The following is a 13974-nucleotide window of genomic DNA, read 5'->3' as shown; positions in this document are numbered from 1 at the left end:
ACATTCTCAGTTATTGTGTTGGAGAGAGTGAGTGTATATGGGGCTTTATAACATTTAAACAAAAACAGTTTAAAGCAATTTACTGCCTCGGTTGATGTAGCATCATGGCTTCTTTCCGAGATTCCCCATTAACAAAGCCCTTTATATAAGGCTTTATTTGACGGATTTTCTTCTTCTTCTTCTTCTTTTTTTTTTTTTTGGCAATAAGAAGAGCCACCAGTACTATGGCTGAGCAGAAAAATATCCCAGAGAGAGGTTGTCATAGGAACTGTACCAGAGGAGCAGCTACGCACATGACAGGTTGTACCATGCAAAGAAGAGAAGAAGAAACTGATCTTGAAGCTACTCTTACCATCAGTTTTAGGGAACAAATCTTTCATGAATCTCCTCATGGAAATTGTCCTCAGTGACAGCAGGGGTAGGTGAGATACTACAAGGCTATGGGGCTGATGATATATGTACCTTACAGGATTTTTATAGGAGATTAAAATAGATAAGATACGTTAAATATCTACTACATAAAGTTCCTGAAAAAACAGTAACAAATAGCAATAATCTTTAATGTCTCATGTAATCCTCGCTATAGCCCTCTAAGGAAGACACAGTCATTATTCAAAATTTCCAGATGAACAAATGAAGCACTTGTTCAAGGTCACATGGTAAGTGGTAGAGCTGAGACTCAAATGAAGGTTTGTCTGACTCTAGGGCACTTGCCCTTAGCTTCTCTGCTAGACTAAATGAGTGGGCAACCAATGACTAGTAATATTTATAAAAATGATTCTTTGGTGGTGGAATAATAGAGGGAGTTTCAATTGCCATGAGATACATATGGCTGAATGTCACCGCCTTTTTGTTTTTCCCTTGAGTTTATTTTTCTTAAACCACCCAGAAATGTGGTCCTACAGAATGACAATCACTTTGTCCCATTCCCCTCCTTAATTCCTAATGCAGAGCTCCAGGTACCCCAGACAATTGATGTTCTCCTATGGAGCTCTAAAACACTAAGAATCTGGGGCACCTGGGCAGTTCAGTTGATTAAGTGTTGGGCTCTTGATTTAGGCTCAGGTAACAATTTTGTGATTTGTGAGATTGAGCCCCATGTCAGGTACTATGCTGACAGTGCAGAGCCTTCTTGGGATTCTCCCTCTCTTTCCCTCTCTCTCTCTCTGTTTTTCTGCCCTTCCCCTTCTTGCCTACGGGTGCTCTCTCTCAAAATAAATAAATAAACATTTTTTAAAATGTTAGGTAAAAAAGTAATAATCTTCTCTCTCCCTCCCTTTCTCTTTCCCCTTCTCTCCCTTTCTCTTCCTCTGCCCCAACTTCCACCACTCCCCTCCCCCCATCCCTGGATCATCCCTGAAGGAGGAATTGATAGCTGGAGAATTCATAGCTGGAGCTTCCTCACTATATCGTCCCCAAAGTTTTGAGACCTTATGTTGTATAGGCTGAATTACATCCCCTCCAAAGTTCCTAAGTTGAAGTCTATTAAAGAGAAAATTATTCACAACCCTTGTTAAGAAACAGTAAGGCAACACTTATTCAGGGGAGCTATCACAGTAGGCACAGTAGGTACAGGGACCAGGACAATGGGGTTTTGCAGTAGAGGAGAGAGACTGAGCTCAGCTTCAACTGTAAAGAAAAGTGGCAATTTGTAGCCAAGAGGTGGGGTTGGGGGTTGATGGTCAAGAAGTTACTAAGAGGAAATACTATAGGTACAGGTACAGGTACAGGTAAGAGTGGAGTCTGTCTAAACCAGCCTGACAAGATTCTTGCTGAAGGCAGGCCAGGGTAATCAGGTATCATCTGGGGGAAGGTAGATGATGAGGAACTCGATCAGATGTTGAGGGTGATCAAATACTGAAGATGAGGGTTTCTTGTTAAACTGACTTAGCAAGATTCTTGCTAGAAATATTCTGCAAGGAAGGACATGGAAGCCAAAGGTCAGGCCTAGTAAAACAGAGAGCTCAGAAGAGCCTGACCAAAGTTTGGTCAAGGAGAGAATCTTGGTCAAATCCTAACCTCTCAGTGCCTAAGAATGTGACAGTAATTGGAGATAGGACCCTTTAAGAAATGACTGAGGTAAAGTGAAGTCATTTGTGATGTCCTTAGAAGAGGAGGTTAAAACATAGACACACACAGAAAGGGAGGACGGTGTGAAGACACCAGAGGAAGACAGCCATCTACAGACCAAGGAGAGAAGCCTTCAGAAGAAACCAGTCCTACCAACACCTTCGTCTTAGACTTCTAGCCTCTAGAACTATGAGGAAATAACTTCCTGTTGTTAAGCCACCTGTCAGTGGGACTTGTTATGGTTGCCTTAGTAACCTAACATGCCCTGCAGTGGTCTGAGCATCAAAACTTTATTCAAATCCGTGCAGCCTGCTCCTCCTAGCATCCTCACTCTGGGCATTCTCTGGCTGTGTTTGTTTCATTGTAGTTAAGCACCAGGTGTGGATTGTGAACCTCTATGTAAAAGGGCCCAGGCTTACTTTGGAAATGGTTTCGTAAAGACAAAGTCCAGGAAAGTTAACCAAGGTATGTGTTTTTTCTTGTGCCTGCCTACCACTTATCCAGAGTGGACCTTCCTTGGAGGAAACACACTTTGTTCGTCTCTAGATGTGAGTTCTTACAGGGCTGCACTGCCATGAATTTTTTTATATGTCTCTTTACCACCCGACCCCACCTCCAGTTAATTTCTGAAGTTACAGGCACTGAGGTTGTGCCTATGAATTATTCATTTCTGTACTCCCTACAATTCCTTGTTTAAAGAAGGCCCTTGTTTGGATTTTTTTAATGGAGATTACATAATAATAATAATAATAATAATAATAATAATAATATAATAATTCTTTACCTCTAATGAAGGGATTTTTGTAATACCAATTCAAATGAAAAAAATTGAAAGAACACTAAACATGTGATGCTGTAATAGTCAATATGATAAGAAAAAGAAGTTATTTTTATTTTTTTAACAGTATTTTAATTTAAAGTTTATTTATTTTGAGAGAGAGTGCAAGTGGGGGAGGGGCAGACGGAGAAAAAGAATCCCAAGCAGGCTCTGCACTGCTACCACAGAGCTGATTCAGGGCTTGACACGAGCTGCGAGATCATGACCCAAACCAAAGTCTGATGCACAAGTGACTGAGCCACCCAGGTGCCACAGGCTATCTTTATTTTGTTTACTTTTTAAAATATTTTATTTTTAAGTAATCTCTACACTCAATGTGGGGCTTGAACCCATAACCCCAAGATCAAGAGTCACATGCTCCATTGACTGAGCCAGCCTGGCACCCCGGGATTTATATTTATTTTCAGTGTTCCAGTCAGAAGATTCTGAAATGCCTAAGCCCCTTCTTACAAGGGAGGCTGCAGGTATAATGGAGTTATAATGGAGGTTTCGTTGTCTGGGGAAAATGGCCATGATGACCGGAAGGAACCTTACTGCCTACTGCACTCTCGGGATGTACCCAGCATTCCACAGACAGGGTTAGGCGTCATTGGGGAAGTGGGGAGAGAAGGGAGATTGCAGAGGAAAGGGATTCCTGGGCTCCTACTCAGGAAAGACTCTGTAAAGACTGAGGAAGCTCACTGAAAAATAAATATTTCAACTGCGGACATCTTTTGGACTTCTTGTGTGTCTGGGCTTGTTACCAGTAGGACTCTTTTAAGTAAGGAACTGTGCTTCCTTCTCAGACTTTTAGCAAAAGAAAGGGAGGACATATTTGATTATGAATCATGCAGCTGATCATATTGAACCATGGAGACAGTGCTTCTCAGCCCTGACTGATGGGAGATGCTTGCTCTCTCGGGGGCTCTGGTTGGAAACAAGATCAGTCTTCCATATAATACACCTGGTTCTTCCAGAGACACAATCCAAGGAAGACCGACTTGTCCCGAAAGTGTTAGTGAAAAGCTGGGTCATGAGCGTCCGTTATTTTTAGACAATAGTAGGCGATGGACACAGCAAGCCATGTAACAGGAACACATGTTTTTGCACCATCATAGTCCTTCAGGAGTTTACTGTTGGTAAGATAACTGTCAATACTCCACAGATTTGTGTCAGAAACACCAAAGAAATAGAATCAGTCATTTGTGAAGAGGCAGAACAGGCCTCCATTGGACTTTGTATATTACCAAAAAAGGGCACAAGTGAAGGTCATATCTGCCCTCCAAGTTCCTAATTCTAATTCAGAGAGCCATGTGGGAAAGGGAATGGAGAAAAAGTAAAAAAGTAAAAGTCTGCCTGGAGTTTGGGAACACTGAATGGAGACAGAAGATATTTCTGTTTTTGATGCCACCACATAGTCTTTTTTTTCCCTTAAAGGCATTTAGTTTTGTAGTGTTGAATTCTTTCTGATGCCTAGGAAAATACAAATGCCATCAACTGTTTGATCGCATCTGGGTAGTTTGAAGGCTGTTTGTTTGTGGGTAGGGAAATTAACACCACAAAAAGCACTAAAACCCTGCAACATGCCGGCTTTGAATGATTCACAGCAAACAGTCACAATGCAGGTCAGATGGTGCATTTCTGATGTAAAAAAAAAAGATTATTTAAATAAGTATCCAGAAAACACAAGACATTTGTACTATTTGTCATCCACTGAAAGCTAAGCAACATTGTGACTTGGTTATTTTAAGTTACAGTTTGAAAAACCAAAACCAATGATTTCTGAAAACAACAAAAATGTGCTAATTTAAATGGTTTTGAAAATGGGCACAAAGGAGGAAAAAGGGCCTTTCGCATGATGTACAAGGAAGATCTGTTGAAGAAAATTAGCTCCTACAAGAGTAAGATTGATAATGTGACATTTCCTCACTTTGATCTAAATTTAACATCTACCCACATTTTCAACGTTCCAGTGCCCTTCTGGTTACTATAGTGATCATACCTTGCAACTCAACATTTGAGTCCTAGGTAACAAACAACAATCGTGGATACCAGAGTGAGCATCGGTAAAAAGCTGTTTTATTAAATACAATCTGGAGTTTCCTAATTGAAAAGCATCTCTCTCTCCCCAACCCCTCTGCCTTGTGAGCATGTTTTAGTTTTGCTACATCTAATGAGGAGATTGGATACCTCTAAATATAAGTTGTACAAGAAGACTCAAGATGCATGCATGTTTAGGCACTAATTTTGAGCGCAAGGACATTGACATGGCATAGCATTGCTGGGGAAACAAAAAATAGGGGTTCTAAAATAAGTGCTTTTCTGATGGGGCTGACCTAGAAAGTCACTCTTGATGTTGGATGAAGCTGCGGACAAAATACACCCTCAATAGTTGGAGCATCTGTTCCATCTAGTGATGTGCCATATCCAGTGTTTATTCTTCTTCTAATATAGACAGATCCATAATGTGGGAGGGGTTTTTTTCCCACAAAAGCAAGTTGCATTAGAAACTTCCAGATAAATGCAGAAGAATCTCCTAACCACTGAAAAGACAAACAGTAAGTACTATGTACACACACACACACACACACACACTCTCTCTCTCTCTCTCTCTCTCTCTCTCTCTCTCTCTCCTTCTAAAAACATCTTGTCAAAAGTCCTATTTTAGCTCTCAAGAAAAAGGGTGTCCAAAGATTCATACCTGAGTAGCACAGAGATATTCCAACATTTACATTTCTAGGTATTGGCCCTATGATGCAGTCTTAATATGTTAGAGATAGCAATAAGTCCACTGAAATGCAGGATTCTGAAACAAGAACCCACACTTTAAAAAAAGTAATCTCTACCCACAATGTGGGGCTCGAACTCAGGACACCAAGATTAAGAGCCACATGCTTTACAGACTGAGACAGCCAACTTCCCCAACAACCCACTTTATTATTTATTTATTTATTCATTCATTTATTTTGAGAGAGAGCACGATTTGGGGAGGGGCAGAGAGGGAGAGAGGAGAGAATCCCAAGCAGGCTCTGCACCATCAGCAAGGAGCCTGATGGGGGGGCTCAACTCACAAACTATGAGTTCTTGACCTGAACTGAAATCAAGAGTCTGTCACTTGACTGACTCAGCCAACCAGGCACCCCAAGAACCCACAATTTTAAATCTAGCTTTTCCATTGCTATACAGTAAGCATAGGCAAACATTTAAAAAAAATCAATAAAACAGAACAAAAATATACCAGAAAAGTGGAGAGTGATAAAAAGAGAAGTGGGAATGTTAAGAAATCACAGCATTCAAATACATTCAGAAACCTAATAGTAACCCTGATTGTAATAGGTTATTAATCTTCTCTTAGGTGCCCAGTCCTAAGATAGGTACCTTAACTTTCACCCTTGTATTTAGTCCTGCTGACAGCTGTATGAGACTGTCATTATTAGTATCTCCATTTAACAGATGATGAAGTAAAGCTGAGTGCATTAATGTAACTTGCTCAAGGGCTTCCAGTTAAGCTAGTAAGTGGTAGGACTTATACATATTTTAAAAAGTGACAACAAAAAAGCCCAAGCAATCCAGAGGAGACGTTATGGGTAGTTGGTCTCACCAGCGCCAAAATATAATGAGGGGGTCCTTAGGGATTGCACTGTAGCCTAAACCAGTGAATCCATAATCAGGATGCAGAACAGGTACCCAAAGCTCCCCTGGAAAGGGGGAAACTAGAAACTGGAGTGAGATTTGACTTTCTTAAAGCCTTTTTTTCTACATAAGGAAGTTTTATGTGCCCTTTAATAAAAATATTTATACTTATGTATTTAACCACATCATCAAACTGGAAAGTGGGTAGGTATTCTTTAGAATACCTGATGTGCAAGAACATGGTAGTTGTAGACTTTATGCTTTTTTTTTCTCCTATAAACTGATCTGTGGACCAAAATCAGTAGTAGATTTATTCCTGTTCTTTGGAACTCAGGGTGGGTGTCAAACAGTGATAATCATATTTCATTACAGCCCAGTGTAATTTTAGCAGTTCATTCTGCATGTGCCAGCATGTATTATTGATTATTGTTCCATAGGAATCAATTACAGATGAAATGTAAGATAGAATAGTCTCTTGTAAAATGACTTATATAAAATTTAATGGGTTCATATCAAACTTCTAAATGACTGGTAGAAAAGAACAGTAACTGCAATGCACCACAAGAGGGAGCACTGGTACTTTTAAATAGCCATAACTTGGCAGGTAAAATATAATAGAAAACAAGGTGCAGATTACAGTTACAGGCCAGTTGCTCTTCTGCAATCATTAAAAATATCAAATTCACAAGACTTTTAAAGTAACTTTGGTCGTATTTGAAAACAGCAATGAGGTTTTTAAAGCACATTGGTTTTTTTTGTGGTTGTTTTGTTTTCATAGAAGAAAGTGAGGCGTTTTGTTTTTGTTTTTCCGAAAAATGTATTTTCCTGGGTTAATATTTTATTAGATATAAAATGTACTTTGTATCATCGCCAGTTATCAAGATAGCTTGGAGAAAATTAAAAGAAAAATTGTTTCTTTTTCTTGTCAGCTGTACAAGTTACAAGTTGGTGAAATTGGGGTTCATCTTAGCAGATGGAGGAAAGATTAATTGGACAGAATTATGATGAATTAATAGAGATTCACATAGTCTTCTGCATACCCCTTACTCTCACATAAGTAACGAGGTGACTCATTATATATTAAAGAATAGCTTATTGACAAAACTGTACATCATTTTTAGGTCCTAAGAGTGCCTTTTTAATAACCAGTGACATCTGAATATGGAAGTAAAAAAAGAATATGTTGTGCCTTAAAGTTATGGATTAAAAATGAAAAAAAACAGGCAAGCAACAAAATTCTTACAGTGTATGTGGTTTTAGGTGATCCTGGAAGTATATGTGTTCTTTCTGGATCAGAGGAAAATTTACAGATATTTTCACTTGGCAATGTTCCTTTAGTTCAGGGATTGGCAAACTTTTTCTATAAAAGGCCAGACAGCAAATACTTCTGGCTTTGCAGGCTATGGTCTCTGTCTACTTGTAGCTACTCAATTTTGCTACTGTAGTGTGAAAACAGCTATAGACAGGCAAATGAATGGGGCTGGTTGTGTTCCAGTAAGAAACTATTTACCAAAAAAAAACAGATGCTAGGCTAGATTTTTTTCCTCAGGATCATAGTTAACGGAAACGTGCTCAACCTAAATGTGGACCCCGTAACACAAAAAGAGTGAAGGAGAAGGGGAAATTGCTTTGGAGACCTAGACATAGGGGGACACAAAGAGCTTCTTACTGGAGAGATTAGAATATAAAAAGATTCAACTCAGGTCCCAACAGAGTCCTTAGCAAAAAACCAACCTAACAGCTGTCGTAGGAATAAGTGTATTGTAGAAAATTGGTCGAAACATATGCATAGCCCTATGTCTAAAATAAGTAAAGCCCCGAAGGTGCAGTTAATCAAAAGTGTCTGAGAGATGGGGAGTTTGCCCTGAGCATCAGTAGCTGTGGCTTTGTGAGCCACCAAGAAGGAAGGAAGATCTTGGACCCTGTAGGAAACTATAGAGTTTTGCAGCAAGACAACGGCGGGTGATAAATTAGTCCATCGTTTAGTAGTGTATTTTCTGAACATAAGGAAGTAATCCTAAATCCCAACTCAAGGATATTTTCTGAAGGACTGCTGGAACTTTAAATATTTTGAAAATGTATTCCATGTTCATAGAAGGAGCAGATACATTTCCTAAGAGTGACAGATGCATTATACTTTGATTTGGGAGATGACCTAAGATTTCCTTGAAATCAATTAATTAATTGCTTGGGGGAAAAATGATTAGGAGACTTCTATACTGCCATGGTTCCCAAGACTGACCACAGAAAAATGTCAAGGGGATTGTTTAAAAAACACAATGTCTCAGGTCCCATTCCAGACTTTTGGATTAGATTTCCTGGAGCCTGTGACCCAGCAATTTTAACAGTGCTGCCCAAGTGGGTACTGAGAATGGCCAAGCTAGCACAAGACCAGAGACTGGCATTTGGAAGCCTCTAGGACAAAAGACAAACCCCAGGTTTGAAGTTTGGCTATGCCAGGCTCCGATTCAGGCTCTGCTTTAGATTAGTCAGTTGACCTTGAGCTAGTGATGGAACATTTCCAAACTTCAATCACAATACCTGTGATGTGGAGCCTATGTTTGCCCCTATAGGAAAGGTTGAAAATCTAATGTGACTGTCAGTCTTGGAGTATAGGTGCTTCGGCTCTTTTACATCCTCTCTCTCCTCTCTTCATGGGATAATATAGGTGGATTTGCTTCTCTCACCAGTGCACAGGATTTTACTAAAAGTGAGGGTATTTTTAAGAAGATATGTAAGCTGAGTATTGTTCCATTAGAAGCATTTCTTCTTCTGGGTTCAGGTCCTGCCATCCCTCCTCTTAACCACCAAACAAAGAATCGAACCCTCAAGGCCACAAATGCCTTATCAAGTCCTAGCTTGTGCTTTCTTTGTAACCTGGTTGAAGGCAGTTCCAAACTCTTGGCTTCAGATTCCAAATTCCTGTTGTGGCCGAGCTTTGTTCTTACATGTAGGTGTAGGAGGTTTTCTTGTCAGAAGTTCAGGCAGCAGTGAATTACGCCACATCTGCTGTGCCTTTATTTTCTTTTTTCTCTGGTTTATCTGAACGAAGAAGAACTTCCCTCTCTCTAAATCGAATGGAAAATCACGGGGCAGCCTACCGATTGTTACTTGGCAGCAGATGTGATGCCGAGGAGAGAGCTGTGACTCCCTTCCTCTGGCCAGCAGCGTTCTTCTTATTTGTAAGCGATTATTCATCTGCTCTTTGGGAAGAGGAGTCCATCCTCCTTCCTGAACACTGGAGACTAAAATGAACTCATAAAAGAGGAAAACAGGTCTGCAGTGCGTGTTGATAAAGTTCTCCCCACAGTAGGAAGTCACTGGGGAACATAAGAGAAGTAGAGTTTGGCAATCATTTCCTTATTTTGTTGAGAGAAGAAAGCCAGGGAAAATAAATTCCTGGGTAAAGAAGGAGTCGTTTTCATTTACAGGTTTGTGGTGACCTCGCTAGTGGTTGTGGCTGGCAAGGCAGAAAAGCAAATTTACATTTCAGGAGTTTGTGGGCTCAGAATATGAATCAAGTTTTTTTGCAAGTAAAACCTGAGGGTTTAGTTGTGTTCTAATTTAGAGTTGAACATCAGCCAAATTAGGAGTGAAGAATTCTGCATCATCAGGTTTACTGCTTAATTTTACTATTGGTTCTATTTAGCAGCTGCAAACAGAGTAAAGGAGGCGGCTACAGTCTTCCAGGGAATCCAGACAGGACAGTTGCACAGCATCTGAACATTAGAGTTTTGTTTTCTTTTTAGGACAATAGCTCTGTAAATGGAATGATACTTGTAAAGTCCAAAAGTAAATTGAAATTTTAGGTTGGCCCCCAAACCAATGCATACTTCTCAGAATCTCAAGAGAAATAAATATTCTAAAGCTATAATGACTTTGCATTATGTTTACCATAAAAATCTTCTGCAAGTCAAATACGAAAGCAATGCATGTCTGCTCAAATTAGTCAGAACTAAAATTGTTAAATAAAGCTGGAATACTCATGTGAAAAAAAGGAGACAAAAAGATGAGTGGCCTGCTATTATTATTATTATTATTAGGTTAGTAATCTTGAATGAAAGTAGAGTCTCATTTTTAAGATAAACTATTAATGCTTTTTATTTTTCTAAAATAACATTTGAAGGGATTACTCTGGGGTCGGAATAATGGTATTACTTTTGTGCTTGAGATGATTGCTCTGAGCATTTCCAGGCACTTTTGATATTTGTGATGGAGAAAATTAATTCAAGCCAGGAGAAAGGCTTTCAACGCTGTGATACTTACAGTGTTTTTTACAAATGGGCTGCAACACACTGAGATGTCACTTAATCATAGTACTTCCCCACATGAGAACTTGGAGTAAAATTTAAAAATAAGTAACAAGTGATATAGAAGCAAAGAGATAATCCAGCCAAAACATTGCTCTATAAAACTGGAAACCTTGGCATCATCTCTGCTCTTGTTCCCTCGGCCCCTAATCTGTGCCCAAGCTCCTAATCCCTTCCTCTCCATTTTCTTGGCCCCTGCTTTGCACAGTTCTTCAATGTCTCTCCCTCTAAACTACTAGAGCAGCTTTCCAAATGTGTTCTTGCATTTCCCTCTATTTTTTTTGTAATCCATCCTCCTGAAACATAGACCCAATTATGTCATCCTTCTGCTGAAAACCTTTGTTTAGCACAACTCTGATTATCCTGGTAAAGACACATGTTTCTGTGGTTCTCTTTGCTTTGGTGTAAAACCTTCATGACAGTCTGTTCCCACAGACTGGAGTATCAGTGCTAGGCAGATTGTCAAATCCCAACCAAGTAATTTGGGGTTTGTCCAGAAGCTGCAAGTCTAGGGAAAAACTGGGTTGCTGATGAGAACACTGAGACAGAAGCCCAGTTGTGTGCACTGGATACATGGGGAAGATGGGGGAAGACTGCAGGCCTAGTGGGCATTGAGCGCCCAAGCACACTGGACAATGGATGGTAACAGCAGGACTAAATCAAGAGCCCATTCTCCAACAGATATGGAACCGTCTACTTCCTATCCTTTTTGAGAACTCCCAAAGCCTGACCAGTTTTGGATTTTCGTAATGCCAGTGGAGCAAGACTAAGAAGGCTTCCTTCATTTTCTATAATCATGGTTTCCAGCCTGAGCTCATCATATGCATTTACCAGGGAGATTCCAGGGGCCCATTACAAATTATCTGAATCAGATTATCCAGATGTGATCCCAAGAAATGTTTTGATTTTTTTCATGTTTTTACTTAGATATTTTGAGAGAGACAGAGAGAGAGAGAGAGAGAGAGAGAGAGAGAGAGAGCCCAAGCAAGGAAGGGTCAGAGAGAGAGGGAGAGAGAATCTTAAGCAGGCTCCACATTGTTAGCACAGAGCCTGACATGGGGCTCAATCTCACAAACTTCAAGATGATGACCTGAGCTGAAATCAAGAGCCAGATAGTCAACCAACCGACTGAGCCACCCAGGTGTCCCAGAATTAGGTATTTTATACAGGCTATCCAAATAATACTTATAGAGCCACCACTTGCCACAGATGTGGGGAACCCGTGAATTCGAGGGGGAAAATAATCAACTTCCTCATCATGACATTCAAGACTTTCAACCACAAGATTACCATTATTCTGTAGCAATTCACCTTTGTGGGGTTTCTTTTTCCTTTCTTTGTCATCCCTGAGATGATCCCACTCATCTACATTTACTCATATTTTTATCTTTGCTGTGATTGCTGTTTCTCATCTCCAGTTGGAAAAATACTATATTTACACTGAGACTCAACTAACATTCTTTGTGAAGTTTCCCCTGATAATACCAGCAGAATTAATTTTCTTATGCCCCCAAAGAACTTTGTATATGCCATCTGTAAGTTAAGCTTGTAGTTGAATGTCAAGATATTCTGCATCACAAACCAGGACCCAGGACCCAGCAATCTGTTTCATCTCAGATAATCTAAGGTATTTGATTACTACAATGACAGTTGCTTGTGTATCTTCTCTGATTTAAAAATGAGCTTTTTTTAGACCAGAGATAGTGCTGAATTCCCCAGTGTAACCTCTAAATGCTTCTAAGCCCTCAGTTCCAATGTGTGGGTTTTTGTTTTTGTTTCTTTTACCTATACCACCAAACAATTCTCTGACACCAGCTGGATATTATACAGTTCAACTCAAATCTGACACTATCTATTGGGAGATAGCATCAGATTCCGTAAGTTAAAAGTGTCTATCCCACAAGGCTGCCCTCAGCTTCAGATGTCAATCTGTACTATTACCTGTGTTTCTGTGATCAACCAGCTATAGATTGGAAGTTTCCAAGATTCTCTCCTTGGACTCCAGACACCAGTCACAAGTCCAGGCAGTTATCTGTACTTCTCATCTATAAGCCAGAGGTTCCCACCGCCACCTGCTTGGGCTTGGTTAATTTGCTAGAGTGACTCACAGAACTCAGAAAATCTGTTCATTTGCTAGATTACCAATTTGTTACAAAAAGATATTAAAGGATAAGAATCAGTAGCCAGATGAAGATATACATAGGTCAAAATAAGCGGTAAGGGGCACGGAGCCTCCATGCCCTCTCCAGTTATGCCACTCTTTTTCAAATCTCTACATGTTCGGTAACCTGGAAACACTCCAAACCCTGTCCTTTTGGGTTTTTATGGAGGCTTCATTACACACGATTGATTAAATCATTGGCTGTTGGTGATTGAATTCACTCATCAGCCCCTCTCCCCTTCCAGGAGGTCAGGGAAGTGGGACTGAAAGTTCTAACACTCTAGCCACATGGTTGGTTCTCTTGGCAATCAACCCCCACCCTTAGGTTACCTAGGGGGCTCCTAAATGTCACCTACCAACATGACAAAAGGCACCCTTATCACTCACATCACTTAGGAAATTACAAGAGTTTTAGAAGTTCTATGCCAGTAACTGGCATAAAGACCAAATATATATTTCTTATTATAAATCACAGTATCACACCTACACAACCCTTAATATAATACAAGGCACGTAGAAGGTGCCTAATAAATGTTGAGTCATGGAGCATTTATATGAACATGGTGCTATCACTGTGAGGGCTAGGATAATTTTAGCGCCACTCAGAAATTGAGAGCTCCAGACTCCTCTAAGAAGGTGAATGGAGAGAGTTTTTTTTTTTATCTTTCTCTTTCTTTGTCATATTTTAGTTAAGACCAGGTATAAAGCAGCTGGGACATCAACAATATCACACCAGAGGGTGAGAGAGGAATCCATGATCTGCCAGAAGAGGGACCGGAGTTGACTCTAAGATACATATGAGGTCCCAGCTGCCGTACATTTTAAGTTCTAGCAGGGGAGATGGACCAAAAGCAAATTAAACATTTCCAAAATGATAAGTGCGTACTCTAGTATAGGGGACAGTGAGGAATATACATATCAGATGATTCAAACAGTGATAAGTGCCATGAGGAAAATTAAAGTGATGATGTATCCCAGAGAGG

At 40.0% G+C, this 13974-nt stretch overlaps 1 long non-coding RNA gene across 1 annotated transcript; it reads left to right on the top strand.

The window, feature by feature from the left end:
• Positions 1-211: 211 nt before the first annotated feature.
• Positions 212-3615, top strand: LOC115291605. The gene is made up of 2 exons (XR_003908568.1): positions 212-659; positions 3316-3615. It is a non-coding gene; the product is annotated as an uncharacterized LOC115291605 (long non-coding RNA).
• The last annotated feature ends 10359 nt before the right edge of the window (positions 3616-13974 follow it).

The sequence above is a fragment of the Suricata suricatta genome, chromosome 5 (assembly GCF_006229205.1).
Source record: "Suricata suricatta isolate VVHF042 chromosome 5, meerkat_22Aug2017_6uvM2_HiC, whole genome shotgun sequence".
Taxonomy (NCBI): Eukaryota; Metazoa; Chordata; class Mammalia; order Carnivora; family Herpestidae; genus Suricata; species Suricata suricatta.
Note: the sequence above shows the minus strand (reverse complement) of the source record. Positions and strands in the feature narration are given on the sequence as shown.